General features: G+C 47.4%; 2 long non-coding RNA genes across 2 annotated transcripts; both read right to left on the bottom strand.

Annotated features, from left to right (window-relative positions):
- Nucleotides 1–6,836: 6,836 nt before the first annotated feature.
- LOC128897926 (uncharacterized) lies at nucleotides 6,837–10,623 on the bottom strand. Its single transcript, XR_008462641.1, has 3 exons — nucleotides 10,569–10,623; nucleotides 7,492–7,544; nucleotides 6,837–7,087 (listed from the first exon to the last, which is right to left on the bottom strand). It is a non-coding gene; the product is annotated as an uncharacterized LOC128897926 (long non-coding RNA).
- Nucleotides 10,624–14,548: 3,925 nt separating this feature from the next.
- LOC128897902 (uncharacterized) lies at nucleotides 14,549–15,877 on the bottom strand. Its single transcript, XR_008462631.1, has 3 exons — nucleotides 15,789–15,877; nucleotides 15,125–15,206; nucleotides 14,549–14,606 (listed from the first exon to the last, which is right to left on the bottom strand). It is a non-coding gene; the product is annotated as an uncharacterized LOC128897902 (long non-coding RNA).
- Between the last annotated feature and the right edge of the window lie 602 nt (nucleotides 15,878–16,479).

Here is a 16,479-nt window from a genome sequence, read left to right as displayed (position 1 = left end):
CTTTACCGCTGCTTTTCATCCCAGGCAATTTCAGCCAAGAGGGTAACCCTGTGCTCTGCAGGGGAAAAACCTCAGCAGTGTTCTATTCCACATGCCAACCTTTTCTGTACTACACCAAGGAGCAAAAAAAATATTAAGCTTAGTCCCAAAATTCATCTTTTTGGCTGTTTGCTGGTGACTGCCATGATACTCTCTGCTTGCTGGCTACCACCTCCCCTACAACCAGTTCCTGACCCACCTCATCAAGCCTAAGCGACACCATCCCACAGGGCAGCAGGCCAAGTGCTGCTGATGCCCACATAGACTAGATGTTCTGGATTTCCTTTATCTAGGAATTCAGCCAACTTTGCAAAGACTGATATCAGGCCATGCTTGGTATCCTTTCTGAAAATTCACCATGTACATTGTTCCTTTACACTTTATCTCTTTAGTTGTCTTTAAATTTCTGCTGAAGGTTTGCCTGCTATTAAGGTAACAGAATTTGGATTGATCGTGAGCACTACTCTTTTTTTGGTGTCCTTTAATTAAAGAGATTTCTGGCAATTCTTTGGATTGGTTTCAATCCCAAGGCTTCTCAATTGGGATCCTGAATTCTCCAGACTTCTCACTAACTTTTAATCTTTCAAAATCCATACTTGCAGATCTATTTTTGACATAATTTAAACAGAGCGAGCTCGTGTTGAATCATCCCAGTTTTATTTTCTAACAGAAGGACATGTCCCAATGCTTTTCTCACTTGAAAAGCAAATCCACAATAACACAGTTTGGGGGATTACCTAATGGAAAATTCTATTTGCTTTTCTATCCAGGAGCTCTGCTAATATTAATCGCTTGCAGTGTGCATCTGCAAAGCTGAAGTCTCCTAATTTCAGCATTTTCAGCTGCATTAATCTCTAGTGACACTAGAGAACTCTATTCATAATATCCTGGGTTTGCACCTTCCCCCAGTATTCATTTCTAGCAGCGTGCTCAGGTGGCCAAGAAGGCCAACAGCGTCCTGGCCTGTATCAGGAACAGTGTGGCCAGCAGCAGCAGAGACATAATCATGCCCCTGTACTCAGCATCGGTGAAGCCACAACTCTAGTACTGTGTTCAGTTTTGGGTCCTTTACTAAGAAGGGCATCGAGTTGCTAGAGTGCATCCAGAGAAGAGCAATGAAGCTGAGGAAGTGCCTGTCAAATCTTATAAGGAGTGGCTGAAGGAACTGGGATTGTTTAGTCTGGAGAAGAAGCTGAGGGGAGACCTCCTTGCTCCCTACAACTACCTGAAAGGAGGTTGCAGTGCTGGTCTCTTCTCCCTGGTATCAAGGGATAGAACAAGGGAAAATAGCCTCAAGTTGCACCAAGTAAGGTTTAGATTGAATATTAGGAAATGTTTCTTTACTGAAAGAGTGGTCATGCACTGGAACAGGCTGTGGAGGGAGGTGGTGGAGTCACCATCCCTAAAGTGTTCAAAAAACGTGCAGATGAGTAGACATGGCACTTCAGGACATAGTTTAGTGGCCATGGTGATATTAGGTCAATGGTTAGATTTGATGATCTTGGAGATCTTTTCCAACTGAAACAATTCTACGATTCCTGAAGTTTCCTGCCCTGTCCCTTACCTCAGTTCCACTTTCCACCAACTGTCAAGGACTACAGATCTTTGAGGAAACACGGGTCTCAGGGACAAGGACCTATCTTCATTGTGATATCCATCTCTTAAGGTTTATTTCAGACAGACTATCATCAATTAATGCTTCCTGACACAGAAAAATGTATCTTGACAACTTAATTGCCAGACTCCATAAAAGCTGTCATGGTCAAACAGATTCCTGCCAATGTCCACACAGCTGACACCTGAACCTTACTGGAAATGAAGTATTATTTGCAAAACAAATCTGGAGTTAAAATAGATTGGCACAACATGTTCTGTCAAGACCAGGGCGATTCTCTTCCAAATAAGTTAGTGAAGTTGGAGAGTAATTTGCAGTAGGAGACAGATTAGAAGGACAGAACAGCAAACACCTGTCAAGGACCTAGAGAAGGAACTGGGATCCAGAAAAACATCACTTTGGGCTCCTGCCCTGTGCACAAGGAAGATCCATGCTGTATCCCTACAAGTGACCTGCCTGCTTCACAGTGATTCAGCAAAGCTGTTTCCACCAGCCATCTGTCTGCCAGGGCAACACCTTTCAGGACCAGAGCAGGACATGCAGCACATGCCACCCAGGCTGGACAGGGAGATGCAGGAGAGGGAGACACTTGGTTGCCCTTAGGTGTTTATACAATTGGCACTCACAGTCACACTGTTTTGATATCTACCTTTTATTTTCCCTTCACTGGGCATGCCAGAAGAGGGAGGCTCTGCAAAGTCCAAACGGCCAAGCAGCTCTGTACACAAGCACTCTGCTCTTTTCATCTCCTGCCTCTCCAGATTACCTCTAGTTCCAGCTGTGAATCAGCTGACACCATTTCTGCAAAATTTCATTGGCAGAGGCCAAGCAAGGAAGTTACCCCTTTGAGGCAAGAAGAGAGTAAGAACAATTCTTTTGTTCAGAAAGATAGAAATTGCCTGTGCTTCCCATCTACAAAAAAGCATGGAGTTATTTCTACATCTAACACTAAACAGTTTTGATATCAAGGAGCTGGAATTGTAATTTGAAAGTAGCTGCATTAACATCTTCCTATTTTTAGGGAATAGTTTAAGGAGAGTTGCTTATATCTTCACACAGGGAAAGGCATTGAAGGTTACTGTGCTGCTGTCCTTGTAAGAGGGCTGGGCACCAGGAGGACTCCTACAGCAAACCAGAGAAGGAAGATCCCAAGGAAATAGCCTAGACAAGAGCTCCCTGTAGCAGGGAGACCATTGCAAGGAAAGACAGATGTGCTAACAGATGCCAAACAGAAGCCCTAAAGAGAGGTTTATTCACCAGTCCCCAGCATAGAAGCAGATGGGCTGTGGAAAAGATATTGTGACAAGCAAGGCAAGTGATGCTGAAACCCCCAGGTACCTGCACACAGCAGTTACTTGGTGGGATTAAGTGTCACAGGGATGTAGGGAGAGCCAGAAAAGAGAGCTCTGCAGCAGACCCAGAGGGGGTTAGCTGCACAAATGGCATGAGTCACTCAGTTCTTGATGAAATGAATGTCCCTAAACTGCAGGAAGTCTGGCTCAGTCTATGGTGGCAAACTGCTAGAGGTCCCGGGCTGGAGCACACCATGCTGCCGTGCACAGGGGCTCCCAGCACGGTGGCTGCGAGAGCAGCAGGGAGGCAGTGGGCAGAGCTACCAGGCTCCAAATGGACAGACTGCAGAGGATTGAGAAAGAACACAGTGAGTTCAAGGTCTGCTGAGGTATCTGTCAACAATCCTCGCTATATACCAAAAGCAGCATTTGCAGATCCTGAAGAATTGCATAAGTACCTGACACTTTCTAAGGACAAAAAAAAAAAAATACAAAAATCAAGCAAGAGACTCAAGGTCCCTGCAGAGAGTAGTTTAGCTCCAAACCCAACCATGTTGAGAGGCCTGGAGACCAAAGCCGTCAATTCATAACACCAGCTCTGCAAAACCTCAGAAACTGCTGTGAACCGCATGGGGTCTGTGGATATTGGCAAGAGACACCCTTAATAAAGTCTCATTTACAGCTAACTGAAGAATGCTCAGAGTGCTGGTACTTTCCAGTTTCATAGAGGACTGCTCTGGCCTCATTACTGTGTTAGAGGGCAACAAAAAGGGTAATCAAGTGCAAACGTAACAGGAAGAGTAATAAATCCCCAATACCTCTTGAGCCTTTGCCTCCTTCTCCTCAGGAACTGCACAGATATGATGTGTGGCATCACTCATGCAGAGCTCCACCGCACACAGCACTGCTCAGGACAGACAGTGTTGGTGAGCCCTTGGAGCAACCTGCAAAAAGGGATTGAAAGCAAGAAAGGACTGACGGGGCAGGCTGCTGAGAATAGAAGGGAGTTAGCACTGCTGCCTCTGGCAGAGGTGGTATTAGCAAGTCACTATCCTGTATCTTATCAATAGACAGGTTTGGCATCTGATTAATGATGCCTTATCACCAGCTACAATTTTTGTGAATGGTAATTTCTGCTGGCAGCAGGACAAATTCAGAAGGTGCTCAAATACTGACAGAAGAGACTAGTGGAGCACCATCTTCAGCAGCTCATTGCTTTTGGAGCACAGTTAATACAGGTTTGGTGGGCAATTATTTCAAAACCTAAATACTTTAAATCAACTCCAGGTCATAATAGCTTTCAAGTGCCCCAATTTTTCACTTGCAAGGGTTTATTTTAAGCCACAAATTGTGCACTGCTTTTATAAAATCACGTAGATGCCCCTGTACCTGGTTTTTATAGCTGGACTCAGTCAGCAGACATCATCAGACGATTTTTACTGTCCTGTACTCACCATTTTCAGGCTGCATAAAAAGCATTCAATTATTAACTTGTTTCAAGAATTAACTTCACAGAATCACCAAGATTGGAAGAGACCTCAAAGATCATCAAGTCCAACCTGTCACCACAGACCCCATGACTAAACCATGGCACCAAGTGCCACGGCCAATCCCGTCTTGAACACCTCCAGGGATGGTGATTCCACCACCTCCCTGAGCAGCACATTCCAATGGCTAACAACTCTCTCAGTGAAGAACTTTCTCCTCACCTCCAGCCTAAGTTTCACCACAGCTTAAAGGCAGGGGCCCTCAGTTTAGGAAGGACATCGACACTTGAACGTGTCCAGAGAAGGACAACAAGGCTGGGGAGAGGCCTTGAGCACAAGCCCTAGGAGGAGAGGCTGAGGGAGCTGGGGTTGTTTAGCCTGGAGAAGAGGAGGCTCAGGGGTGACCTCATTGCCCTCTACAACTACCTGAAGGGTGGTTGTAGCCAGGAAAGGGTTGGTCTCTTCTCCCAGGCAACCAGCACCAGAACAAGGGGACACAGCCTCAAGCTGTGCCAGGGGAGGTTTAGACTTGAGGTGAGGAGAAGGTTCTTCACCAAGCAAGTCGTTCGTCATTGGAATGGGCTGCCCAGGGAGGTGGTGGAGTCACCGTCCCTGGAGGTGTTCAAGAGAGGATTGGACGTGGCACTTGGTGCCATGGTCTAGTCCTGAGGTCTGTGGTGACAGGTTGGACTCAATGATCCTCGAGGTCTCTTCCAACCTTGGTGACACTGTGAAATCAGCTAACCAGTAACAAAAAATGATGACTTTCACCCTACACGAGTGCACTCAGTGAGAGGATTTTCCGTGTAGAAAGAGGCAGTAACAATTGATTTCTACATTGTTTGCTCACATTTAAAAAAAATAAATAAAAATTAATAATAGTAAAAAAATCAGCACACAAAATATTAACACCTACCAATGTCAGTTTGCTGATAACAAAAAATCAAATTATTATCAGTAAGGGCAAAAAAAATGCTTCCGCAGGCATCGCGCTCTGGAGAAGTTAAAAATCGATTCCCATTAAGTGTAGTAGAAAAAAAGGGATTTGATAACTTAATTGATGGAGGGAGAAAAAAAAAAAAAAAAAACAAATTTAAAATCCATGTCTTCAGTGGGAGTGAAATCAATTAGTGCTGGTAAAATCCTGCCAAAAAAAAAAATCTGAAAGAAAGTCACTCCAGCTTTATTTGCAACAGAAAGTGTTTACAGAGCAGGTCACAGCTAAAGTGGACTCAAACACTCTGTATGCACTCAAGGTCTCCTGGAAATGTCCTGCAACGAAGTTTATACAAATAAAGAACATATTTGCTTTAAGTAACAGTTATAGAAGAAAGTACAGGAAGTGCGTGCAAACTGCCAGCAGGTTTCTGTTAACCCACCATCACAATCTCCTCCTCTGCAAATCCCACCCTCTTCTCAGATGCATTGCCCCAAACAAGCCAGAGGAGCCCTTAGCTCAAAGGCTTGAGCTTTGTCTTATGATAGTTTCAGACTATAAATGAATGAGAACTGTCTGTAAGGCAGCTACATCCCAAAGCAATGATACTTTTCCTTAAATAACTTAAGCTATTCAACACCATGGAATGTCTCACTTCTCCGTCTTGCCCAGCACTAGGAACCCAAAGGAAAGAACCAGTCCCTGCAGGAGGTGATTCTTCAGATGGGCACCGGCCCAGCCCTTGTGCCCACGGGGCCTTGTTTAGGGAAGGAAGTTCAGGGCAAAGGCAGAAATGTTACCCAGAAGAGCACGGTGAAGGTCCATGAGCCACCAAGATGGCTGAACTTTTTGCTTGAGCTGCACTGCCTCAAGGGTGCCATCAGTACTTCTGCCCTCTCAAAGAGAGAAATGCTGCTGGCCAATTCACACTTCCAGATCCAGACACCTTCCTGGCTGCAACCTCAGCTCCAGCTTTGGTGGGTCAGGGCTCAGCACACCACCTGACATGACTGGTCAAGGTGTATCTACCTTCTGCAGCTGCTTAAAACTGCTTCTCCCAGTGCCTCAGACAAGGACACAGTGCAGCAGCTAACCTCTCAGTCCAATGTGCAGGGTACTTTAAAAACAAATCTTGTCCATGGGTTTCCAGTTGTAAACCAATTAAATCTCCAAACAACCCTCTGAGGTAGGCAAGTATCTTTAATGTCAGTGTTACACGCAAGAGAAAAGGGCTGAAAGGATGATGAAGCAACTTGACTAAAGACCTCATGATGAGTCAAAAAGAACCTGATCCTTGGTCCTTCCTCTCCTAAACCCAGACCACGCTCTTCCTTCACAGCTCCAACATTTTCACTGGGTATTTACAGCAGGTGACGTGCCCCAAGGGGCCTCCCAGCCTATTGCCAAGGGGCCACAGGCTGTAAAGCTGGAGTGGGGACTCTTTTGTCCCTCCCACAAGGCTTAGTGAAGAAAAGTGACATGAAGCTGCTGAGTTAACTTTATTGTAGAAGCACACTAAGACACAGTGAGGCGGCAGAGACCGCACCGGCACACGTCGGGCAGACCTGGGAAGACACGGCTGAGTCCCCACAGCCCTTTGCCCTCCACCTGAGCAAGGACAGCCCCATTCACTGCAGAAGGGGATTAAGGCAGCTCCAGCAGTCTTGGGGACTCAACAGCTCCCCGATGCTCAACATCAACTCTTCCTTTATTCGCCCTAGGGAGACAGGAAGAAGACAATTTATTACTATAGTCCCAGAAGGCAACAAGACCTGAAATGACCAATAGGAGACCTCAAAGCTGTGATTCCCCCATGCTCTGCAGGGACTCTAATCCATCTCTGTCTCCCCATAACAGGGGCAGAGCAGTATTCTGCGCAACAGCCCAGCTGGAAAAACAGAGCCAGGTAAATCAAGGGGCAGAGCCCATCACCATGTGCACTAGAAGGTTTGCACATTCCCACAGGTTCAATTCCACCATCCTATGGCTGCAGCAAGAGGGAAAAAGCACACTGCAGAGACCTTTGTCCCCAGGCACGGCTGGACACTCCAACCCTTGTGAAAAACAGCGTGCAGAGGACAGACTGGCTAGTAGGGGTTAAATCACTGCACTTCTCTGTACCTTTGGTCACAGCTGATCCCTGGTGTTTGCTGGCAGTCTGACCTCCATTATTTCTGGAAAGAAAGAGCAAAAAAAAAAAAAAAGTCTATCCCCAAGCATGACCACTGCTATGTGACACTTGCCAGTATTACTATCAGTATGACAGCCCCACAGCCCCTCTGGCCAGCTCAGCAGCACAACTGCAGCAGAGCCTGGCACCAGGGCAGGCAGTTGGGTCTCTGCCAGCCTAGGAAAACAAAACTAATTTCAGCCAGAAACTAGGTGCATTCCACACCTAACAACTAACAAAGGAAGGCTTTGTGGTTTTGTCTTTTTCTTCCTTCCACCACCTTAAAAAGCAGCATGCAAATGTGAAGAGCATTGTAAGAAAACTGGGACTTGCCCACCACAAACCTGGGAGTCGTCTGTTAAAACCCAACAGATTTAAAAAGGAGAAAATGGATGTTTCTTTTTTTTCCCCCTGACATGTTGACTAATGTGGGCACACTGTTTCCTACCACATCGGTGATTTGTGGAAAAGCAAATAAAGGAATTGTGAGATATACAGTAATAAAAGTGAAATGTACTGGAAAGACCCACAATTAATTCATCTGTGACACATCAACTGCAACATCAACAAAAGATACCTAAACCCAGGACTCAGACCTACATTTATCTTCAGTAAAGCAGAACAAGATCAAAGGAACTTGGTTACAGCGCAGGCCTCCTGAGGAAGGTGGTGACACCAACACTAGACAGCCTGAGGCCCCAAGGACAGGCTCTCTCTGGAGCAAGGTGTTCCACCATGGCAGTGCACAGATACACCAGTTAGTGACAGCTCCCAATCCTTCCTACCAGGACCCCTCCCTGATGGCAACCTGGTCACAAGGCAGGGAGTGTTGCCAGAAACATCTGCAATTCCAGGAGGAGATTTACAGGCAGGAGTAGATGCAGACACTGAGCTGCAAAAGGGTAAAGCAGCTTGGACACACATTTTGTCAGTCAATCCGGTACCTTCCATGGATAATTTCAATATACAGCTCAAGGAAATACTACATTTTTGGGTAGCAATTTGTTATCTCTATCCTAAGCTTAAATAGATGCCTTTGCATTTTCATTCTGCACACTGCAACTGTCTAAAACCCTTTCTGATGCCGAAAGCACTGCTGGAGCTGGTTTCCTCTGGGGTTTAGTAGCATATATTAGTGCCTGAATATTCAGTAGAAAAGAATTCATTATGCTGCAAGTGACCATGAATTTCAGTGCTGAAAATAACATTGCTCTTCATAAGCTTCCATAAATTTCTGGTCCAGGTCTTCAGGTGACTTAACGTATCTAAATAAAGAATAAATCCTGAGGGGAGGGGGTTATGTTTGGCCTTTTTTTGCCCCAGGGAATAAGCTTAGCACTTTCCCTTTTAATTGCATCCAACTCCCCTTGGAATACTTAACATAGCTACAAGCTGTCTGACTAAGGTAAATGGCATATTCCTCTAATTGCAAAGGCTAAAGAGCTGTAACAGCTTGGTAAAAACACAGAACAGTAAGGAATTCCAGACCAGGCACAGGTTTCTGGGAATCCTCTCTATTTTTCAGTTGCCATGGTATACCCAATCTCATCTGTCATGGGCAGTGTGAGCACAGTCACCAAGAGGCTTGTGTAGCGCCTATTCTCCATGCAGCCCCAGAATACACAAGCCAGCAGTGGCTCCATAACAATAAAGTTTGAGACATGAAGGTCTCCAGTACAATCATGGGAAAAGATATTCCTCTTTGCACTACCATCCCTCCAACTTTAAACAAAGCTGAGAGCACTCAGCAGCTGTACAGAAGAGAAGTGGAGCTGGAATGTTTACTTTTTAATGGTTTGGGGTTGTGCTGGCATCCTGGCACTGAGCAGAGGAAGGCATGGCATGACCCTCTGGAATGAAAACTATTCCAGAGGAAAACTTTTCATTGCCTACAAGCACACCGATACCAAATCCTATTCAGAAGCCAAAGCTCCCATCCAGAACTTTACAAAACTTTTGGCTGATTTTGATTGCATCCAGCTCTGGAGCAGGAACAAATCTCAGTATTTCCCTGGGACAAATATTCAGTTTCTTGAGTTCATGCCAATACAGAGGGTAGTCCTTCCTGGGTGCTACAGGGCATCCCACACACTCAAGAAACACAAATTAGGAGACCCTGGCTGCCAAAGTGCTGGAGTCTGCCAAGCTGGTGGAAAGATAAAGTACAACTGAGAAATGTTTAACTCATCTGCTGCGTGGGACTGCAAAAGATGTCAAGGCTCAAGATCTTTCCCAAAAGTATACCACTTAGCAGATAATTTTCATCTTCCAACTATTTCCTTAGATATTATTTGTAAAATGAGTCCTGTATGATTTACCAAGTCCTAGTCTTTCTGGTCTCACCAAAGTGCCACGAGGAAAGCCAGATCTTTCCCCAGACATGTCACTCCTACCATACAGCCTAAGCAAAACATGGAGATTAGACCCAAGTTATATATTCAAGTTTGAACCTGTACTTAAACATCTGGACCACAAGCACCCTGCAGATGCAAGGGCCAGGCTGACTTCCCAGGATGCATGTGGAGTGAGACGGGGATGCTACACAGCCAAAAGGTACTTTGGGTGGCTGTTACCTCTGTTCTCAGAAATATCTCATCCCAGGTCAAAAGATAATTTTTAAACCCCACACACAGAGATGGGGCTCCAATAGACCTCTTCCCTGCCAGTCTGCAATACAAGCAAACCCTCCCCACCCACAGGACTCCCCAGGCTGACCCTACTAGTACAGAGCATGCTGCAGCACCTGACCGGAAAGCAGCTCCAGAGCATGGCTTTAATTAACCCCTTAGTTCAGTTAACTTGTTCATTCGATTAACCTGGTAACCTGCCTGCAGAGGCAAGCTGTTGACCCTCAGCTATTCCTGAGGAGCCCAGTAGGGCAGCTGGTGACTGCCAGAGGCTGCTCTTTTTTCCCCGCTCTTCATTGCAGCTGCCTGGATCAGGCTCCCCCAAGCTGAGACAGGGGAGTTTCACCAGGGGAAAAGGAAAGATTGATGTTTCCCCAGCCCAGCTGTGGCACACCGCTTACCACTTCAGGGGCAGGCTTTCGGCATTCACCTCGATAGTTTATTGTGACGTAGTTTGAATCTCTCCTGCAAAGGGAGGACAAGACATTGCTCATTATTCAACTTGCAATGCCACAGCTCTCCGCCATCGGCACAACGGTCCTCTGTGGACTCTTAATGCTTTGATGCCACTTCCAATCTGACGGCGTTTATTACTCCCCAAACAACCTCATGATTGGGCAGAAAGGGAATAGGGGACTCAGGAAAGTTGTGTATCTTAATTAGCTGTCAGCAGATTAATCTCCGGCATTTTGATCTATGTTTGCTTAACAGCGAGGCACCAAGGACACACTTGATAGTGAGTCATGATATATCAAAACAAACACTGCTGCAAAAGACACTCGGGAACGGTGGATGGCCCTGTATTACTGAAATCTCTCCGCCTACTCACATGGCAGCTGAACACAAGTCACATTCATTTTTGTATGTTTTCCCATCAGTGCCACAGACTGGTTGTGAGGATGTGCTGCAGAAAATCCTTCCACCCTTTACCCCGTGCAGAATTCGATCACAGTCCAGCTGAAGAGAGAGAGAAATCACGTTTGACGCTGGTTCACTTGCAAGAGCCTCCTCTACCTGACTTAAAAGCACTTACAAACCCAGCCTTGCCATGGGGCCCCTCTGCCCTGCAGCACATCCACCACACCAGCAGCAAGGCCAGGCTTGCAAAGAGGTAGCATCACCTACTGGACCAGCCAGCCAAGCTTTTAGGTGCCGAGCCTTCCCTGCCCTGCTGTCAGGCACAGATCCACTCATCCAGTCCACCTCAGCACCTTGGTCCAGAGCAGGTTTATTTCTCTCTCTAAGGATCCACAAGATGAAAACTTCTGGTACCTGTCCCTAGTCCTTCTAGTTAGCATTTTGATGCTGTTCTGTCTCCAAGAAGGAAGATGAAACCCAATGCCCAAAACTAAGGAAAATTCTCTCCAGCAGACTTCTGCTGCCCGAGGGTGGTGTGACACGCAGCACAACTTCTAACACCCACTGAGTTAAGAGAGACAGGGAGATCTGAGCAGCTATGACTAACTAGGGGTGCCCTCTTCTTTCCTCTCAAGCATGAATGGGAGCATTTAAACACAGCTTTCCTTAAAGCCCTATGTGGCACAACCAGGGCAAACAGACAGTGCCAAGGAGTGGTGGTATTTGCAGACCCCCAAAAGCCTTTTGCACTTAGGTCTCCACCCTAGAAGGACACCAGGGCAGATGCCCTGCAGAGTCACTGCAAATCTTAAATAGCTGATGTCCAAGATACCACAGCCTGTTCCCTGGCACACACACAGCCCTTTCCTCAGCCTGGCCACCCACTTCTGCTCCCCGTGCTGAAAAAAGGACAAAAGAAATGAGTGACTAATGGGCTCACATCCCCTTCTCCAGGTGCTACAAGACATGTTGCAACAACTACAAATGGTGCAATCCCAGGAGAGCAACTACTGGGAGAGAGGGGACTTTCCATCTCCAGTCCCACCTGGAGATGCAGCATTTAGCATAATATGATGGTTTATGAGCATCACTGCAGGGCAGGAAGCGCCACGGGGAACAGAGGTTTCATGCCAGGCAGCATGGGGATTTCCATGATGTTGGGGCCCTGTGATAGCACCTGCTGGTTAAACATCACTTGCTAATTTCATTAATGTGCTGCTTCCTCACCTAAGTAATTACTGGTGACGTGAAAGCAGACAATGCTGACCTCTGCAGTTCTCTGCTAGATGCCTTCCTACGCACCAGACATTGCAGCCTGCAGTAGGACTCGTGTGCCTGCATTGCTGCTCAGGGCAGGCGGCCACCTCACTGGCATCCCCACATATCACAGGTCCCAGAAGCAAGTGCCACCACTCCTGTGGCTCTGGGGAATTGCCAGTGACAATGGCATGCAAGGAGGAAAGGAGCAGATATGCTCTCTGAATCATCTCCTGTCAGTCAGGCTCATCAGCATCCACTCCCCCTCCGGTGCTACCAGGAAATACCACAAAGCCCCGAAGGAGACTGTCCTTGTTACACCTAATGCTTCCTCTGGAATGCATCAAGACCGGGAGCTGAGCCACCTACCGGGATTTTTAACTCAAATATCCCTTTCCTAAAAGCAGTCAGTGACAGAGGCTTCAGAGGGAGCTGAGGCAGTTTGTGGTAAGGTCTCTCCAATCCCATAGAAATACATTTCCTGTCCCTTATAAAATCTTATTTAAATTATTGCATACAGATGCTAGAGAGATTAGCACACCAGCTCATTTTTTTAAATCATCCTAACTCTTGACAACACCCTGTCACAGTGGCATCCAGTTTGGGCACCCTTTTTATAGTAACTTATTTTCTCTTTTTAGTTTCCTATTTTCCACTTTTAGCTTTGTTGGAACAACTGCATTTTCTTTTCATGGAGACAAAGGAGAGTGGACATCATCATCTTCTTGCCACAGTATTCCATACACAGCTATCATCACGTAGTGTTTCCCCTTTGGCAGCTCCCTCCTCCTGCCAAACTTGTTCTCATGCTCCAATCAGCTCCACTACCCTGCTCTGGCCGTGGCTTTTAACCCAGCACCTTCTCAGTTGTGGAGGGCAGCACTCCTCACCTCCCTCTGGCTATGTGCGGGGCAGGCATCCAGCCTGAGCTCAAGACCAGCACCCCCATAATTGATATACTCCCATAAGAAGCCAAGCCCAGAGGCAAAACTGGTTTAGGAGGGTGACATATGAATACATCCAGCCCCACTCCTCTTCCCTCTGCTTCAGTGCCAGGTGATAGAGGGGCTAGCACAGGGATACCAATGCTTCCACTCATTCAAACACTTCTGAGAACACAGGGACAAGTGAGAAGCTTTAGTCACAGCAAGAACAGGAGCAGCTGCTGGGAAAGGAACTGCCTGGGGTCTCAGCACTGGTAGATCACCATCCCATGGGAGAAGTCCCCATTTATGCCCATGAAGCTTCCATCTGAGATGCAGGGGGTGGGTTTACCATCTCATAGGTATCAGTGTTCTGCGTCTTGCGGCCAGGTGCCCGGTCACAATTCCTTCCACTCTGAGCTCCGTTTCCTTGTGGACTATCAGGGAAAGAGAGAGAGAGAGGAAACAGCAAATCACATCATCCCTCTCCAACAGAGGGAGCACGGTGAGAACTCACCCTCCCACACACCGCCCCCATAGCTCTCAGGGAGCTGCATGCACTGTGGCACCCACCCACCAAGACAGGAGACGGCAACCATTAGTCTGACAGCTGGACTTAATGATCTTAGAGGTCTTTTCCAACCTTAATGATTCTACAAGCACCCCAGCCCCATGACAACAGGGAGGCAGCCAATAACAGGACAAACCTTACCCTGTGCTCAGAGCAAGTGCATGACCACCCTGGGGCTCTGCAACCCTGTGTCTGCTGGCATCAGTTGGTGGATGGGAAGGTGAAGGGACTGCTCCAGCCAGAAAAAAAAGAAAGTAAATCTCAGAGCTCCCTAGAAAAGGCTCTGAAAAAGCTGCTCAGGTCCAACAGCTATAAAACAGACAAGAGTGAGTAACCAGTGCCCAGAAAGCACATGGTGCACCAGGCAATTGCCTCCAAGACAGCAGGTAGGCATGAATCAGGGCTGAGCAGACATGTGCCCTACCAGGAGGCAGGGTTTGCTGTGCAAAGGTGTTCTGAGAGGCATTTTAAGGACAGCAATTGCTGGTGCTTTTTAAAAAGGAAAGTCAAGCCCAAAAAGGAGCAAGGATTGCATGAGAAACATGCCCCATCCTGCATCTTTCCCCCATCGCCAGCTCAGCCAGCAGGGAAAAATGCTGTAATTGAGCACCAAAAACCACAGAGCTGTCTGTGTACCACTGCTGCTCCAGTCAACCTCCTAGGCACTCCTGAGGAGGGGGGGGATGAGGGGGGAGAATAGGTAGAAGAGCCCAGGAGGGGTAGGTCGCGGGGGCAGGTTGCAATCCCAAGCGCTGCTGAACTCACCCTCTGCTTGATGTGGGACGTCTCTCATTAACACTCTGCTGTGACCCCGAACCACCGCAGCTCTTCTGCAGAAGGGGCAGGGTCATATTCAACAAATATAGAAACAACTTCTATACAGCTAGAGAAGAAGCAAAGTTAAAGCAGCTCCTGTCCTCCCTCCTCCACCTCCCAGACCCAGAGAATTATGGGGGTTGTTCTTAAAGAAGCAGGTGTGATGTTTACTCCATTCCCACCCACTACTTTTAATACCCACCAAATGTTATCATCTAAGGGTTTACAGGATTGTGGGGGACACTGAGCCTGGCCTTTATCTCTCATATAGCATCACACCACTGGAAAATGAGACAGGCTATTCTGTTAGGTCTTAATGTGCCTACTTCATATGCTCACACAAAGGTCTGTTTCATAAATGAGTGAGGATTTGCAACACAACCTGCTTCTCCCCCATCATTAACTGGCTCCAGCATCCCAAGTGCCATGGTCACCCCAGGCTGACCACAGGCAGTCCCTGGCCATCAGGATCCCACAGACTCTCGCCAGCCCCTTTCTCTGAGTTCAGGGCAGGCTCAGAGCTCCATCTCACCTGGTTTGTACGCTCTGAAGTGGACTGTTTGTTGCGCTGGGCAGTTCCACCAGACTGACCTCCTCTTTGGGCTTCCTTTTTGCTAGAAGGGGAGAAGAGGAAAAGGGAGTTCTACAGCAGTGCAAGTGTCACCAGCACCTGAGGCTGCCCTTTAAGCCAGCATCATGCCATTAGGCACCACCTCCACATCCATAGCTCCTGTTCCTGGTGGTCCTGTTCCTAATTCCCACCCCTAAACCTTCTCCCTTCTCCTCACCATTCCCACTGTATGCTACATCCTGGATCCAGGTGGCTGCTTTCATATCAGGGCTGCTTCTGCATATGCTCTATGGGAGTAGAGAGAGAGCATCTGGAAGGCAAAGTACATGTGTGGGAAACTCCTCAGGAGCTGCCCACACCCAATAGTCCCCTGGGAAAGGGTTTACTCTCTATCAGCCTTGCTTCTCCTCTATTCCACACTGCTTCTCACCTGCCCCTGGGCCCTTTGTGCTGAAAGGAAAGTGAGAAGAGCTGGAGCCCTACTGGCAGAGCATCTCTTGGAGGGCTACTGGGATCCAGCACTCTCTCCCAGGCATTGCCCAGAAGCAGCTCCACAGGCAGAAGCTGCAAGTTTTGCTGGAGGTTTCCCTCTTTGCTGTTCTTGGTCAGAGGAAGCTGTACTCACAACTTCTCAGCACACATGAGACATTTGTTGATGTGCTGCTTTCCAGAGGAATCTCGGACAGGGGCATTTTCCCTCGTGCAGGACAGTCTTCCACCAGCTTCAAACCGGGCGCGAAACTCACTGCAGTCGTCCTGCAGAGGGAGAGCTGTGGTTAGGGCGCCCTGTCCTCCTGGCCTTATGGATCTGATTCTTAGAAACTTGGGGTTTCCTGCCAGGAAAGCACTGAACCATCGCAAAAACATCACAGGAGAGCCTGGGTGTGGGTGAAAGAAGGTGGTGTGCAGTACCAGCCACTTAGTATATAAACAAAGGAGTGAGTCAGAAAAATTGTGGGTTCCTTCTGCCTGCACAGCACGTGTTGGGAGTTTTCTAGTATGGTCCAGCTAATTACTATTCTCCTGGCTGGGCTATCCAAAGCATGCCAGTGATGTGACCGATACGGTAATGAAGTCACTCCCACTCCTGCCAACATCCTTAATGCACAGCTACTGTCTTTGCCAGATTGCAGCTCAGATAATAATTTCATTTGCAAAGTGAGCAGTATCCCCAAAACCAGCCACACTTTGGGATGTGTCAATCACGCAGCAGCGGTTAAAATAGAAAAGCACAACGCAAACACACTTAATAGCCCGTGAGCAGCAGAAGGGTGGTTGGAGAATGGATAATTAATTTGTTCCCTGTTCAAAAAAAA

Source organism: Dryobates pubescens, chromosome 16 (genome assembly GCF_014839835.1).
Source record: "Dryobates pubescens isolate bDryPub1 chromosome 16, bDryPub1.pri, whole genome shotgun sequence".
NCBI lineage: Eukaryota > Metazoa > Chordata > Aves > Piciformes > Picidae > Dryobates > Dryobates pubescens.
The sequence above is the reverse complement of the archived record's forward strand: the minus strand, read 5'-3'. Positions and strand labels throughout refer to the sequence as shown.